Below are 16,547 nucleotides of genomic sequence, written 5' to 3' on the forward strand. Positions count from 1 at the left end.
TCCTGTTTCTCTGCAGTGCTCCTGGCATGTTGAGAGGATGAAGGAAAATCTCTCCTCATTTTTGCTGCTGCAGTGTCCCCACCCAACGACCTCTAGCATTTATTCACTCACTTGTTCTGTGTCCACTTTGAAGTATGTAACAGTGCTTGTAGCAATGTAAATAATAATAATAATAATAATTAGTCTTTCTTCCCACAAATGAAAGAATCTTAGAACTCCATGTTGGAGAACATGCTAAGAAATATATGTACATCTAAAAATGAAGTTGAATACACATAGTGTGTTTTTCTATTTCTTTGTGAACATAACAGAAAGATTATACCTTTACCTTTCCATGAAACAAAATAACCTGCCTAAGTGCACAGGAGAAAGTTGAGAAATGAGTGTTGAAAAGTACACAGTGATGGTGCTTTTAATTTATGGATACATACACTATTATGTCAAAGTAAACAACATCCTTTATGTCTTTTAAACATTCACACTATTTCAGTTTGGATTCCAATAAGTGTGAAGAGGGTGACATTATTTTCATTGCTGCTCCACATTATTAAAGAAAACAAAACTCAAAAACATCTTTCAGCAGCTCTGCTTTCTGGCTTTCAGTGTTTTATGGTCCTTGTGTGCATTAATAATGAAAGCAGCAGGGAATTCTTCACTCGCCACAGAAGAAGAACAGACAAAAACAAAACCAAACAAATAATAATGAGATAGCAAGGAAAAGATAAAAAAGACTGTAGGATTACTTAAAGAAGTGTAAATACAGTTTTCCCCTGCCACACTAATGATAATTCACAACTCAGTCTCTAGAACACAAAAGATTCAATGAACTAGGACAAGCAAACTCTGTGTGGATGTTTATGATTACTCTAATCATCTTTTGATGATTACATTGATAAAGGTAATAGCGTTGCTAAAGTATTCTTAGAATTCTGTGAGGCATTTGGTTTTATAGTGCATAGTATTTTGTTTAGGAAACTAGAATGATACTAAATCAACATAGTCTCTATTAAATGGATGGAAATGTGATTAAATCATGCATTAAATCATGTTTATCTAGCTTTTTGCAGGCAGAGCTATTACTAATTTTCTGGGGAGATGCAAATTGATTCTACTATAGTTCTAAACTGTAGGTCCATCTGGTCTTCAGTCCACTGAATTTTCTACTTACAGGCAATGATTTTGAAAAGTGATTTTTAGGGAAAGTACTGTGTCTGCTTTTCAGCATGCAGTCCTAGAAAACAGTCATTCCATCCTCATGGAGATCTGCTGGAAGCCATGGAAATGTGCCATTGCAGGACAAGGGTTTTTACTTTTTGGAGATTTAGAGATATTGTAGACAGAAGAATGGTAGGTCATCTAATCTGTACTGCCCCTACAAACCTGAAATGAAAGGAACTGTACTTTAAGATACCTTTCAGAAAAATTCCTAGCCTATAGGAAAACTCATCAAATGTTATTCATTATTCATCTGAGACTTGGATCTGAAATATATTCCCCCCCCCCCCCGCCCCACCCAGTGTTGTCCAAAGGGAGTTGTATACAACTTCAGAAGGCCAAGTAATATTGGATACTTGTTGTAGGATGGGATAGATTAGACACTGCAGTCTGCCAAAGACAAGAGGAAACGAGGAAACTAAGGAATTTAATTTTAAGACCTATTAGGGTTTTAAAAGACCCTAAAGAGAATACTCTTCAAGAGAATACTCTTGACATTTCATCACTTGAAATTGGAGTTATTAAAGCCAGCTGTGACATAGAGAGCTTCTGTCTTTAAATTTTCTTTCTTATTTAAATGATGGCAAATCAGTTTGTATTAAAGTTACATATTAATTATAAGCATTTATTCAGAATTTTTCACAATGAAAGCAACAAAGCTGGTGAAGGGACTAGAAGGTAAGCATCATGAGTAGCAGCTGAAGGAACTGGGCTTGTTTAATCCAGAGAAGAGAAGGCTGAGGGAAGACCTCATCAATACCTACCACTATATGGAAGGAGAAGGTAATGAGAATAGTGTTGGTGTCGTTTCTCAGGTGACAAGAAAAAAGATGCAAGGCAATAGTCTCAGGTTGCACCAGGTGAGTTTTAGATTGGACATTAGGAAGACTTTCTTCATGGAAAGGGTGGTCAAGGATTGGAATGGGTTGCCCAGGGAACTGGTAGAGTCCCCATCCCTGGATATATTTAAAAGATGTGTGGATGTGGCACTAAGAGTCATGGTTTAGTGATGGGACTCTTCGGGTCAGGTTGATGGTTGGACCTGATGATCTTGAAGGTCTTTTCCAACCTAGACAATTCTATGATTCTATGACACTAGAGAAGAAAGCAAGAAAAGGAACATGTGTCAGGCTTTTTGTGATTTGATCTAAGTGCACTAATCTGTAGTGCTGAAAATATATCTCAGACTAAGAATTTGAATATAATTCAGTTTCTGTTCCAGACTCTGTTCTTTGTTGTCTTTCTCCATTAGATAGTGTTTATATTTTTATCAGAACATTGTGCCTCAATCCTTAGCATAACTTTAAGTTACTGTGAAAAATAGAGCTGTTTCCTCCTGGAAGCAATGTTAAGGCATACGCAAGACAAGGAGGCAATCCAAGGCAGCCAGGATGGCTTCACCAAGAGCAAATCATGCCTGACCAATCTGGTGGCATTCAGTGATGGAGTGACTGCATCAGTCAACAAGGGAAGACTGACAAATGTCATCTACCTGGACTTTTGTAAGGCCTTTGACACAGTCCCACATGACATCCTTCTCTCTAAATTGGTTGAAAAGTGTGACTCAGCAGCGTGCGCTTGCAGCCCAGAAGACCAACTTCATCCTGAGCTGCGTCAACAGAGGGGTGGCCAGCAGGTGGAGGGAGGTGACTGACCCCCTCTACTCTGCCCTCATGAGGCCCCACGTGTAGTATTACATCCAGGTCTGGGGTCCCCAGCACAAGAAAGACATAGACCTGCTAGAGAAGGTCCAGAGGAGGGCCATGAAGATGATCAAAGGGCTGGAGCACCTCTCCTGTGAATAAAGGCTGAGAGAGCTGGGGCTGCTCAGACTGAAGAAGAGAAGGCTCCAGGGAGACCTCATTGCAGCCTTTCAGTACTTAAAGGGGGCTTACAAAAGAGATGGAGAGAGACTGTTTACATGGGCAGATAGTGACAGAACAAGGGTGAATGGTCTTAAACTAAAAGAGGATAGATTTAGATTAGATATTAGGAAGAAATTCTTTACTCAGAGGGTTGTGAGGAACTGGAACAGGTTGCACAGAGAAGCTGCAAATGCTCCATCCCTGGAAGCGCTCAAGGCAGGACAAGGCCATGGGCAACCTGATCTAGTGGGTGGCATCTCTGCCCATTGCAGGGGGCTTGGAACTTTAAGGATCTTTATGGTCCTTTCCAACTCAAGCCATTCTATGATTCCCTCCCAGACATGTTTCTTCTCTGACATGCTAATGATATGTTATGTGATCAAGAGTTAAAAATGTAAGAAGTTTATGTTACTTCATTTGTTGTTTACTATTACTATCATATTACTGTTCATAGCTTTCAGCTTTTTTAAAATTTTATTTTATTTTTATTTTCCTGGTATAAGCACATTGCTGGGCTATGAAATACCTGCATCAGGGTTTATCTCATAGATGTATCTGTACAGTAAAAGGAGGTTTAGAGTTGCCTTATATAATAGTTCCTTAAAGTGTTAGTAAAAACTTCCAGTCTACCATATCTACGAGATCAGCTGCAAATTGAACATTTATTTTTTTCTGATTCATCTCAAAATCTTCATTGAGTCTATGTACATGGACTTACAAGCAACTGAAGTGTTGATGGGTTTGTGACTCTTTGCATACTTATGTACGTGTATGCATGTGCATATATGTGTATGCAAATGTTTCTGATTGTGTGTATTTTGGGGGAATATTTAGAGAAAATTAAAGAAAATCACAGCTGTGCTAACATATTCCACAGCAATTGCAGTAGAATACATCTCATTGAAGGATAAGTAGCAACATCTGTAGTAACGATTAGAGAGTTAATGAATACTGTGAAATATCCAATGTTGAAGCAGCTGCAGTCCATGTCGAGGTACTTTGACTGTTATATAAAAACATCAACATACCCTTTATACAGATGTTATGCAACAGTAACCATAAGGTGATAACAAAAGGCAAAAACAGATTTTAGTCCTTTCTCACTCAATACTGACAATAAAAATAGACAAGATCTGTGACATTCATTATTCATTACACTCCATGGAAAGATCTTGCATTTGGCATTGTGACACATCCTGGCAAACTATCTAAAGTTCTTCCACTAAAAGTTAAAATCTTCCAACAAAGGTTTCTCTTGGGTAAAGTGTGATGCTGGTGTACAGATGTGTTCTGGGTTACAGGAACAGAAAGCTTAAAAGTCCAAGGAAACTGGAGGAAAGCAGGGCAAGAAGAGAAAGATACATGTTTAACAATCTTCCCATGTTTCTTAGTTCATCTTCTGCTAATATTGCATGGTCTAAAATTAAGAGGAGTCACCAGATGATGGTTTTTTGACTAGTTATGAATAGTTCCTGAAGAAAAAGTTTTCAGTTTATTTTTTAGGCAATATTTTTATTTTCTAATTGTGCAGTGAAAATAAAGTTTGGTTATAGTTTCAATATCTCTGCCCAAAATGCTTTCAGCACTGAGAATTATTGATTACTGGACACCAATAGCAATAAATGCTTACATATAGTCTAAAGCATTATGCATATGTCTGTTTTGGAAATGTGACTCTGTGGAACATTTCTACTGTGTTTTTATAGGTTTGGCCTACAGCCATTTTATTATCTCTTCTCATCACGTTCCACCCTACCAGCTGAATCATCATCTTAGCAGATCACAGTCTACAGCTGTAAATGAAGGAAATACTTTCAAGAAAATTTGATTATTCATTTCCTACTCTTTTAGTCTTTTAGCGTCTCAAGGTTAAAATGTACTTTGTGACAAAGTAGAATTATCCTTGTGTTCTGTCTCTTACAACCTGCTTACCAGCTTTCACCAATAAAAAATTGTAGAAATAGAAATAGAAGCCCGTCTTTATAGCTAGAGCTGCTCTGAAGATCTCAAACAAATAAGTCTTGCATATGGAAAGTGCAGTTGCTTAAAAAGTTTTGTGAAAACATCCAATAGAACAACTGTAGTGAACTTCAGAGAAAGAACAGGTTTAAGAGAACCTTGCCCAGTTTTTGGACAGATTACTTGAGTCATGACTTATTGGGTGACAACTCCAGGGTCTGTTACTTTTTGGCAGCCTCCAGCTGGGGCAGCTTACTCCCTCTCTTATTAGATGTCTGCTTCAGACCATATGCGTATCAGTGCCCACGTAACCTGGCAAGTCAACAATTCCAATGGCTGAACTGCCATTGTGAACAGAAAGGATTAGAAGCTGCCAACAGAAGAGCTTCAAAGAAATACTATTTTATTTCAGAACTGTTTTTGTTTGTTTGTTTGTTTACTTTTTTGTTTGTTTTTCTGGACCTTACATTGAACAGCTATAAATCTCCATTTTGTGGGATTGTTGTACCAATCTAGGATGACAGCCCTCTGAGTAGAATGAAAATTACCCTGCAATATATATTCAGTTCCCCATGCTTTGCTAGTTCTAGCAGACCTATTTTTATGATCTCTGTTACAACTATACCTCTGAACCAGCAGAGGACCCCAAGCCAGGAATTTGCACTGTTTAGACAGCTTTAACCATTAGACGTTATATGATTCAAATGAAAAAATTTAGGTGTTGAGATTATGTTTATTCCCAGAGGAGAGATATGGCAGTGCATACAATACAGGAGCAAAGCAGAAAAAGAGATTGAGAACATTTAATTATGTACTCATCTTTTACTGATGGAGAATGAACGTTCTTTGTACAGGAAGCCCTCTTGCTATTGTTGTATTGTTTCATTACTGAACTTATGGCTACATGAAGAGAAAAGAATAAATCAACAGTCATACACAGACAAATAAACAGAAAAGCCCACAAACACTTATTATATATATATGTATATATATGTATGATGGTATATTATATATACCATCAACATGCATGTGAACACCTATGTATACTCCTATAGAAAAATCTGTTACGTTTTACATATTTTTCTATACAACACATATATACATATGTATACACAACTATTCTATATAAATACACATATTTGCACATATATATGTATACCTAAACAAAGGTATCTATATGTAGCAATTAAAACATTACTCATTTTATAAATGACAGAACAAAGCAGCAACAGCAGCTCACAGCATCTCTATTCTGCTTAATATGAGGAGCTGCTAATAGCCCCATCAGAACAGTCTGAGGAACAACAAAGGCCTTTGATGATTCATGTACAAAACAACTGCAGTGTACAGTGAAAGCGATTTGCTATGCTGCATTGAGCAGAAACACAGTAAATTGCTCATGGTCTCCCATGGACTCCACAGGTACAGTAATCTGGGGGAGCATGTTTCTGTGCAATCATCTTCAATTATAATATACAGCGTCACATATATAGTTCAGTGCCATGTCTTCAAAACTTATACAGTGTAGAAACTTATAATTCTGAACGTGGCTCAGTTTTGCTGTTGTAGTTCTGCTACCTTAACCAGGCGTCAATTATAAGTACATCTACAGCTCTCACACTAGGAAAGCCTGTTAAAACGTGTCACCGTGGCTTCCCCGAGCAGATGTGAAATTTCAGTGTTTTGTATAAACTTTAAGAAATGCAAAATAGAAAGAGGACAATTTTCCATTTGTAAGAGTACGTAGAAGGAGAGTGTCTGATCCTTTAGAGATATCTGGTTAACAAAGGCTAATAAGAAAGGGAGGTGGTGATGGAGGCTGAGTCTGGACAGTCACATGAACTGCTGAGGGCATGTGAGAGTGTGGGAATGTTTATTCCAGCAAGGTTATTTGACTGAGGACTTCTAAGCTGGGAGAGAGTGACCAGTTACAAACCCAGTCAGTTGTACTAATTGATAAGGAAAGAGACAGAATGTGGGAATGTTTATTCAAGCAAGGTTGTATGACTGAGGATTTCTGGATCAGGATGATGAGAGGAGAAGGGGGAAAAATAAGCAAACAATTCTGAGACACAGACATGACAAAGCAAAATGAAGACAGTGATCAGAAACAAACCTCCAAGTCATACTAACTGGCGAGCTATCAAACTACAGGTGCCACTTCCAGGAACATCAACCTGAACTTTGCAGCCAGAGGGAGCCCCAGACTGGGAGGGTGCAGGAAATTGCAGATGTCTGCAAACCCATGGAGCAATGTACAGGGGGAAGGAGGAACAGGAGGAACAAAGAAGAGGAGGATAGGTTGAAAAATGTGTAGAAGGATCAGTTGCATGCAAGAATGGGGCCAGTCAGTGTGCTTGTCAGGTCTGGGCCAGGATATCAGGTGAGCATGGGTCTGTATACCCAGGGAGACTTGTGAATATGGTGTGCATGAAGGATGAGTGTGTGAATGCATGTGTGTTTGCAGTGAAATTCAAGTTGGACTAACTGGTGAGTGGGCAACCTATGAAATGGGTCTGAGGGCCTGGGATACATGCAGGGATGCTGGGTGGACAGATTGGCCATGCAAATACCCAGTAATTCCACAAATGTGTGTGTGCTTGTGAACGAGGTGAGTGCTGTGTGTATGCCTGCACTACTGAACTTCTGTCTCTACCAGCCAAAGAGGAGGGGTATCGGCTGCCTGTGTCAGTGTTTTATGTGAGAGCTTTATCTGTAAAGCTTTATGTGTGTGTTTTGTAAGTGCTGTTGATGGCAGCACCTTGTTCGTGGCAGCCTGTGTGACTGGTCACATCAGTGTGCTGTGTGTCTGTGCCTCTGGGATATGAGCTCAACTTCACTACTGGTTGAACCTGCAAAGGGAAAAGTAGAGGCCACCTCCCTAGGCCTGGACAGAGACCTCAGGTCCCTAGGCACAAGGCTTGGCCCCAGCAGTTAGACAGGAATGGTCCTGGGATGGAGGAGACAGCTGCTTCTTTACTTCATTTAATACTTTCAATGAAAATTTTGACTTTTCTTTAAACATTTGAATGAAATCCATTTTGTTCACCTCAAACTTTTAGGCTTTTCTGTAAAGTAATTATATCAGTTTCAAATAAGAGAAATTCTGTTAAAAATATAAAACTTCTATCATTTTGGCTATTAAAATTTTAAAGTGACATTTAAGCCAGAAAGAATAGATTTATCTTGAGTTATTTTAGTAAAATGTACTACTTGTCTCATGAGTAGAAGGAGGGAAACAATATTTTCAATTCACCACCAACTCAAAAAATAAAAAGTTATGCTAAAGCTAAAAATAATACTATTTGGAAAAGTGAAAAGATGGGGGAAGTTGTTGTGATCAAATGAAATACAGTGATTAAGAAAGATTTATTTTTTTTTTTATCAGTTTGATTCTGCAATATCAGCTAAAGGAAATTTTGAAGCAAAATATTGTTTCAAACTGTTAAATCCTAAATATTTTGCTCAAGAATAGAAAGTAAATATTGCCTATTTTCATTTATTTTATTCTGATTCAGAGGACACAGAAAAAATAAAAATAAAAACTGAAACCATTCTGAACAGATTTAATAAAACTATTCAGATATCTTAACATTGATTTCTAGACAAAAGAAAAAGGTTTTATGAAAAAAAAAAAAAAGGTGCCCACTACCTAATATTAATGTTCAGTATTTAAGAGTTTAACTCAGATCTTAAATATATATTTTTAGAATGAAAGAAGAAGACAAAAATGGGACCTTCTGCTCTCTAACTACGTGTTCCTCTTAGTATATAACATTGCAGGAAAAAAATATGGTACTACAATACTACAAATAGAAGAATTATGCAGAAGCTGACTCTTTGCTCACTGATTTGAGGAGATGACAGAAAGTGTGAGCATGAACAAAGGGAAGAGATAAATAAGCTTGTCTCTTCATCTCTTCCATTTTTGACAAAGAGAGGAAAAAGTTTAGCAGGGTTATTAGGATTTGCAGGCCTCTCATACGACATTCTGGCATTCTGTCTTGAAAAATGAAAACATTGAGCATGGGTGAGAAGGTATGTAGTTGAGAGAGGGGAGTAACTTCCTCCAAAACTTGGCAGAAAAAAGGAGGGATGGATTTCAGGGAGGAAGGACATCTCCATAGCCAATATGAGCAAACCACCTCCGGCATAGCTGTGCCCTCATACATCCCTGAGCCCATACATCCCATAAACTGAACTTGAGTGTTGCCCATTTCTACTACTGGTCTTTTTCAAGCCAATGAGTTTCTGCTGTTCACAATCATCATGAGTGCTGCAGGTTTTGACACCAGTAGCTGCTCTCCAAAGGTTTCAACTACACAAAATTTAAGCAGCATTCCTCAGATTGAAAGTTTTTATTAATACTCAAGTGAAACCAGACACAATTTTTCAGGGTCTAAATTCAGGTTGTCATAACAACTTGACACAGTTTTAATAATCCTATTTTTATTACACTGCTTAGGTAGAAGGAACAAGATGTATTTGTTCCCCATGAAAGCAATTGCAATCCAACCAATCAGTCTGTTCTTGTAATTAGGTGTACAGTACCCAGTACACCTCATAGTCACATCAGGTTACTCCCAAAGTAACTCTGATGATCTTGTTGGAGTTGTTATTTATATGGGTGTATCTGAGCTCTGAATATGGTACCAAGTAACTAAGTTTGTCTGCTCTTATGAAACCTCAGTTATTCAAATCAGAAAGGATAGACAAATGTGATCATATTGAAAAAGATTAAAATGGAATAGCATACTGTAGAAAATGATGTTTGGTTAAAGACAAGAAAGGAATATGGTAAGTCATATTGACATAGTGACATGGTGACAGAAGATAAATAGTCACACTGGAAATTTTTATCTGATCCTGAGACGTTTACAGAATACCTGCTTAAAAATGTAATCATCCACATTTAAGTTCTTAACTACATTTTCTGGGGCAATTGTGTAATGTGTACTATCACAGTTTTGTTTTGTTTTGTTTTGTTTTGGCTGTTTTAATCTTTCTAAACTCTATCTAGATATCTTATTGTCCTACAAGACAGAGCAAAACAGCTGACTTACATGAATCTGTTTTTGTTTTCCCTGGAACAATTAGAAAAATGCATATAGGACCCTTTTTCTAATGCATCATAGCTGGTCATCTAATAGTAGATGTGTGCTATATCTTTTGACTGTCATTTCAAATCTTGCACTAGACGTCTGTTTTAGTCCATACTGGTGTTATGAATCTACCCATGGCTGAAAACTATGTGAAGGTTCAAGCTAGGCAGGATCTGTGCAGATGCAAAATTTAGGTAATTTGTACTCCATTTTTTTCCCATATTTTCAGGAGATTCTTGAAAAGACATTTTGTTGCTCTGTCCCTTAATTTATCTGAAAATAAATAAATAAATAAATAAATAAATAAATAGAAAATCAGTGATAACCCTTCACTTCCTTTCTTGTCTTAATAATTTACATGTCAACTTCTGAGTGCAAAAACTTCATTTTTATAGCAACAGAAAATGACTGTATGGTCTACAAACTGCTAATAAAATTCCAAGTGTCCTCAGTCATATGAATCCTCACAGGAAGGTGGTATACAATATGGTTGTCAATCCTAACATAACCTGTCAATACATGTAATATGAACCGTAGATGAAGCATATCTTCAGCCAATATAAATTAGCATCGATTCATTCAGATATTCAATATAAAGGAATTTATGTGATTTTTAAAAGAGGCTTCTAATGGCTTTATTTGTACTGCCCAAGTAAGAATGAAAAAATCACAAATTCAGTGTGCTAAAGAGTCCCTCACTAAGCAATGCAAAGAAGAGAAACCCCTGAACAGCTTCAAATTAATATAACAGTATGGCAGATAAAACCACACCCTCAAGCTCCCTGTCTGAAAACCACCAACAAAGGAAAAAACAAGTTGCTTGTGTGCCTTTAGATTTAAAGACACACAGTGTGATGGATAAGAATGCCGAACAATAAATATCATGTGGACTGTGGGGTTCTGCACAAAAACAATTCAAAAGGAGAAAGACAAAGCAAAATAAAAGAACACGTTGATAGATGTGTTGTGGATATCAAATTCCATATTTAAAAAAGCATTCAAGGTGTCAACCAACCAACCAAGTAATGCATCAAATATGAAGTGTTTTTATCTACTGCTTTGAACTTCACTGGATTACTAATTGTGCAAAAGAAATGCAAAGAACCACTACACAGATGTGAAGCCCTTTCTGCTCCTGTGTTGCAAAGGACAGTTAACTATTTCTGTACCAGTCCCTGGGATGTCAGCTGGAACTATCACCAGTACACTCATGGGACACCATATAGCTTATGAAAGAAAATCTTCACTTTTGGTAACAGAATTTGAACAGTTGTTTGGGACAAGTCACCCACAAATATGACAACTCCGTATACAAGGTGAGGCTTGAGGACTGTAGATAAAGTGTATCTAACAAAATGACCTTGGAAAAGCCATTTCCGTGATACAGGAGCTCCTTGAATTTTTAGTCACTTTTGAAATCAGGACTTTTACATCTGCTTTCCACAATTTACGAGTTATATATATATATATCAGTTTATAACAGCAGAATTTGACACAAAAGCCATGTGTTGTTTTTTTGTTTGGTTGGTTTTTTTGTTTGTTTGTTGGCTTTTGGTTTTGTACAGTCAACAGATCATTTTCTCACATCATTTTTCATATCCATTGTGTGGGTATCTAAACTGTTGGGACTGTGTGTAATATAAGAGAATTTCTTACTGACAGGAATTTTACTGTTCCTAATTAAAAAAAAAAGTCTACTTTGAGGAAGAAAAAAAAAAAGCACTAATTCTACTATTTAAAACAGTAAAAGAAAGAGTACTAATTGAAAAAAAAATCAAACATTTCCTTAGGAAACAGAAGTCATTGCATGAATTGTTAATACAGTGATCTTTCTCTTAAAGAAAAACAGTGTATGACCATAAAAATAAAGTGAAATTATTAATATTACAATTGATATTTAGTTGCTCAAAATCAGATTGAAGTAAAGTATTAATTAGCATTTTTATTTTTAGACATAGTCTTAAAAGTTAAAAAATGAGTGTATGCCTGTATACTTATATTTTAAAAGTTCTCCTTTGAAATGAAACAATCTTGAAGTAGTGATTTTTTTGTTTTGTTTGTTTTGAAAATAAACTTTTGGATTTTTTTGACTTTTTTTTTAGCCATGTAATTCAGAAATTTTGAAAGCAGAATAAACCTTAGAAAAGCTGTCATTTTAATGTTATCTTAAAATTGTTCATTGTGAATATAATTATATTTCAATTCTAACCAAATCCTCAGAGATATCAAAACAAAAGTATGAAAGTTTTTTTATTCTTTGTGATACGTCTAGGGTGGCTTTTCTTAGAGTAAAGGATTGTAGAGGAAGATTGATCTCATTAAAAAAAAAATATATATATATATATATATAAAGTACAGGACAGGAATTTTCCTCCTTACAGTGGCATAACTCTCTTCTCCTGTGCATACAGAAAATTTTTAAAAAACATAAGTTACTATCATTTTTATTCTACGAATTGGGATTGTTATTCCGAAAATTGTTGGGAGATGGACTACTCTCCTTCCAAAGACATCTGACTCCAAATTTTCCACTTAAGTAAAGCATTGTTCTATCTTCCATATTTTTGTCTATTACGATCTCATCCAATATTTCTCTATGTTCTTGTTTGAATGTTACTCTGGAAATTCATATAGCCATAATGACATAGAGACTGGTCTAAGCCATATAATCTTGCAGTTCCTCAAAGTTCACTGTCATCGTTTTGGCTGGGACTGAGTTAAAATTCTTTATAGAGGCTCACATAATTCTGTGTTTTGGATTTTTGATAAAATTAGTGGTGATAAAATGCTGATGTTTTAGTAGTTGCAGAGCAGTGTTTACACAGAGCCAAGGACCTTTTTGCTTCTTGTGCTGCCCTGCCTTTGAGGAGGCTGGATGTGCACATGATGTTGGGAGAGGACAGAACCAGGACAGCTGACCCTGATAGACCAAAGGAATGTCCCATGCCATATGGCATCATGCTCAACAATAAAAGCTGGGGTACAGAAGTAGGAAGGGGAAAATGGGGGTGAGGTGTACTTAGAGTGATGGTGTTTGTCTTCCCAAGAAGCTGTTACACATGATGAGCCCTGCTTGCCTGGAATAGGCTGAACACCTGCCTGCAAATGAGAAGTGAATGAATTCCTTCTTTTGCTTTGCTTGCATGTGCAGCTTTTGCTTCACCTAGTAAACTGTCTTTATCTAAATCCATGAGTTCTTAAACTTTTACCTTCCCTATTCTCTCCGCCATCCCATGTGGGATGAGTGAGTGAGTGGCTGTGTGATACTTAACTGCCTGCTAGGGCTAAACCACAGCATTCCCAGAGGTGGCTTTGCCAAGAGAATCACTAGGCTCTTGCTTATTCTGTAAGAATATACAATATCCAAAAATCTTATCCAAGAAGACCAGGCTTCCGGCTTCCTGTAATCTCAAAAAAAAAAAAAAAAAAGGCAAAAAAGCTTCCTCTGTTTTTAAAATTGGTCCTCACTTTTTTCTTTTTTTTTCTTTTTTTTTTTTTTTTTAATATATATACCCACATACATATGTTTGAATATTTGTTTTGTTTTTGTGTAGAAGGGGTTTCTTTTCTTTACCAGGCTTATTTGGCATGCAAAATAATCTGCCAGCTGCATCATGTCTTCTCTGGGCACACATCAAAAACTAGTTTGGATGCCACCTGTCTGATTATTCAACCAGCAATGCCAGTTCTGATTTCGCTTGAACGTGCCATGAAGAGAACAAAGAATAACAGAATATATTCTGTTTTCCTAAAAAATGAAATGCAGTTGGAGAAGTTAAAAAAAAAAGCCTCATCAGAACTGGACCTGTCATAACACCACATAAATATCTGTATATAGATATTGACCAATATATCCCGACTGATTATAACAAACCTTCTCAAATCTCAAATAGAATTTTATATATTAACTTTTTTAGTATTAGATTTTTTAAACTCCTTATCAAAATTATATGTCCATGCATTTGTTAATTACTGTATATACTTGCATTTTTATTTTTCTGTATTTATATTAAATAGGATCATATACATAAGATATTCATAAATATGGTAGTGTTTTAAACAATTCTTGCATATTTTTTTCATATGATTTATTTACACTGTCATTAGAAAAATAAAAATAAAAAATGAAGGCATAGTAAATTTCAAATTAAAAATCAACTTATTCATTCATAGAATCATAGAATATCCCGAATTGGAAGGGACTCACAAGGATCATCCAGTCCAACTCCTTGCTCCACACAGGACCACCCAAAAATCAGACCATGTGTCTGAGAGTGTTGTCCAAACACTTCTTGAACTCCAACAGGCTCGGTGCTGTGACCACTGCCCTGGGGAGCCTGTCCCAGTGCCCAACCACCTCTGGGTGCAGAACCTTTCCCTCACACCCAGCCTGACCCTCCCCTGTCCCAGCTCCATGCCGTTCCCTCGGGTCCTGTCGCTGTCCCCAGAGAGGGAGCTGCAGGCCGCCATGAGGCCTCCCCTCGGCCTGTTCTGCTCTGGGCTTAACAAGCCAAGAGATCTCAGCCACTCCTCATATGCCTTCCCCTCTAGGCCCTTCACCATCTTTGTATCTCTCCTTTGGACATTCTCTAATAGTTTGTCTTTCTTATATTGTGGCACCCAAAACTGCACACAGCACTGGAGGTGAGGCTGCACCAGCGCTGAGCAGAGTGGGACAATCGGTTCCCTCAACGAGCTAACAATTCTGTACTTAATGCATCCCAGAACACGGTTGGGTATTTTGGCTGCCAGGGCACACCGTTGACTCATATTCAACTTGCTGTTAAGTACCAGAACACTTTCCATGGGGCTGATCTCCAGCCTCTTGTCCCCTGTCTGTAAGTAGCTGCTAAAAATAAGCATTGGAATTTAACTTTAAAAAGGCCTCATAACAATAAAGGGAACCTCTATTCACCGTGTGGATCCCTAGACTGCAGATGTTTGAAGTCAGGTGAAATATACCCATTATTTCTGATAAACATCTTGGTATGGCATTCACCAATGGGATATATAGCTGAATTATGTGATTCAGAGACGTACAAAACAAGATGTAGAAGGAGGTTACCAAAACGTAGAATCAGTTGCTACATTTGCGTAGCAAGTTGACTAGATATTTTGAGTCTGGGACACCAATGCTATCGAAATCTGTAAAACCTTCCCCGTTAAATTTAGGGGAGACCGGATTAAAGACGAAAGATAAAGCGCTAAAAGGCAAAATATGAGTAAATATAAGCATGACTAGACAGAGGGACACTTACCATGTTTTTAATTTCACAAACTCCTTTGTTTAAGTTTGGCCATTGGTTAGGAAAGAGGTTTATGCATTTAAATTAAAGAATTTTCCCTTTCTCTAGGAACAAAATGAGCTTTAAAGCTTTTTTAATGAGAGATGTGTATATCATTTGATATGCATCTGGGTACTGACAACTTACCCACTAATTATACGGAGAATGGAAACCAATTAATTATTCAAGTAGCTTTTTTAAAAGTTAATCAACCACTGCCAATGGCTCTCTATTGGAATGACTTTAATGTCTGTCACTGTCATAGCTTATACATTTTCCTAATAATTGAATATTAAGACTGTTGGCCTGTTTTCCATTACACAATTAAAGTTAAACCTACATGAAATGCAGTGGAGTCTCTTACAAGACTTTTCTTGAAATAATCCAGGGTAAAGGTATGAAGTAATTAAATAACTTGCCTTTAATTTTTCTTTCAGGAAGATAATCATTCAAAGTTCTCTTCAATGTCTGTGGGAGCAGTAGATGAGAATGAAATTTTGTACTTCAGGTCGAAGTGTGCTTATATTATCAGCTCCTTAGGACAAGAAAAAGTTTATTTTAATGTGTATTTACAAAGAAACTCAAATATCCAACTTGCACCACAGGTTGTTATCAGTGAACTGTTAATGATAAAAAGTCCAAATTCAAGGACCATAGTTTATCTATGATATAATTAATGATATAATGAAACAAATTAAATGATCATGAGGATCTGGTATGGTTTAACACAGATTTAGAGGGGAATAAGAAGAACAATATTCTTTGGGTTCAAATAAAATTGGAAACTAATTTTAGATATTACCAGCGTAATGAAGCTGCAAATATATAAACCCATTGAGTTCAAAATATGATCATTCCTTTATATCTCAAGGCATGCTCCTTATTCTTTTGCTTTAGCCCCAGTCTTAAATATGCTTTACATAAGAAGGGCAGAGATCTAAATTCTTCTTTAATGTTCCCTGGTAGTGATTACACTTGGCTTCAATTAGACAGTTGATGCACTACAATCGCTGTTTATTTCATTAATCTTAATAATTTTATTGTTGCCTTCAATAACTCTGATTTTATTTCCTGAAATTCTCTATTTTGTCTCTTTTTAAAATACTGAACTGTAAAATGCA

General features: G+C 36.7%; 1 protein-coding gene across 4 annotated transcripts in view; it reads right to left on the reverse strand.

The window, feature by feature from the left end:
* LOC310895776 (uncharacterized protein) overlaps window positions 1–16,547 on the reverse strand; it is a gene marked incomplete at its 5' end in the record, with an annotated part of 669,112 nt that overhangs the window by 71,711 nt on the left and 580,854 nt on the right. For 3 of the 4 annotated variants that reach the window (XM_083827418.1, XM_083827416.1, XM_083827417.1), the window contains one exon: window positions 15,846–15,961. Of the gene's footprint in view, window positions 1–5,613; window positions 5,940–15,845; window positions 15,962–16,547 lie in introns of those variants that run through there. The other variant, XM_083827419.1, reaches the window with a different exon arrangement.

Source organism: Anser anser (assembly GCF_964211835.1).
Source record: "Anser anser genome assembly, chromosome: 2".
Taxonomy (NCBI): Eukaryota; Metazoa; Chordata; class Aves; order Anseriformes; family Anatidae; genus Anser; species Anser anser.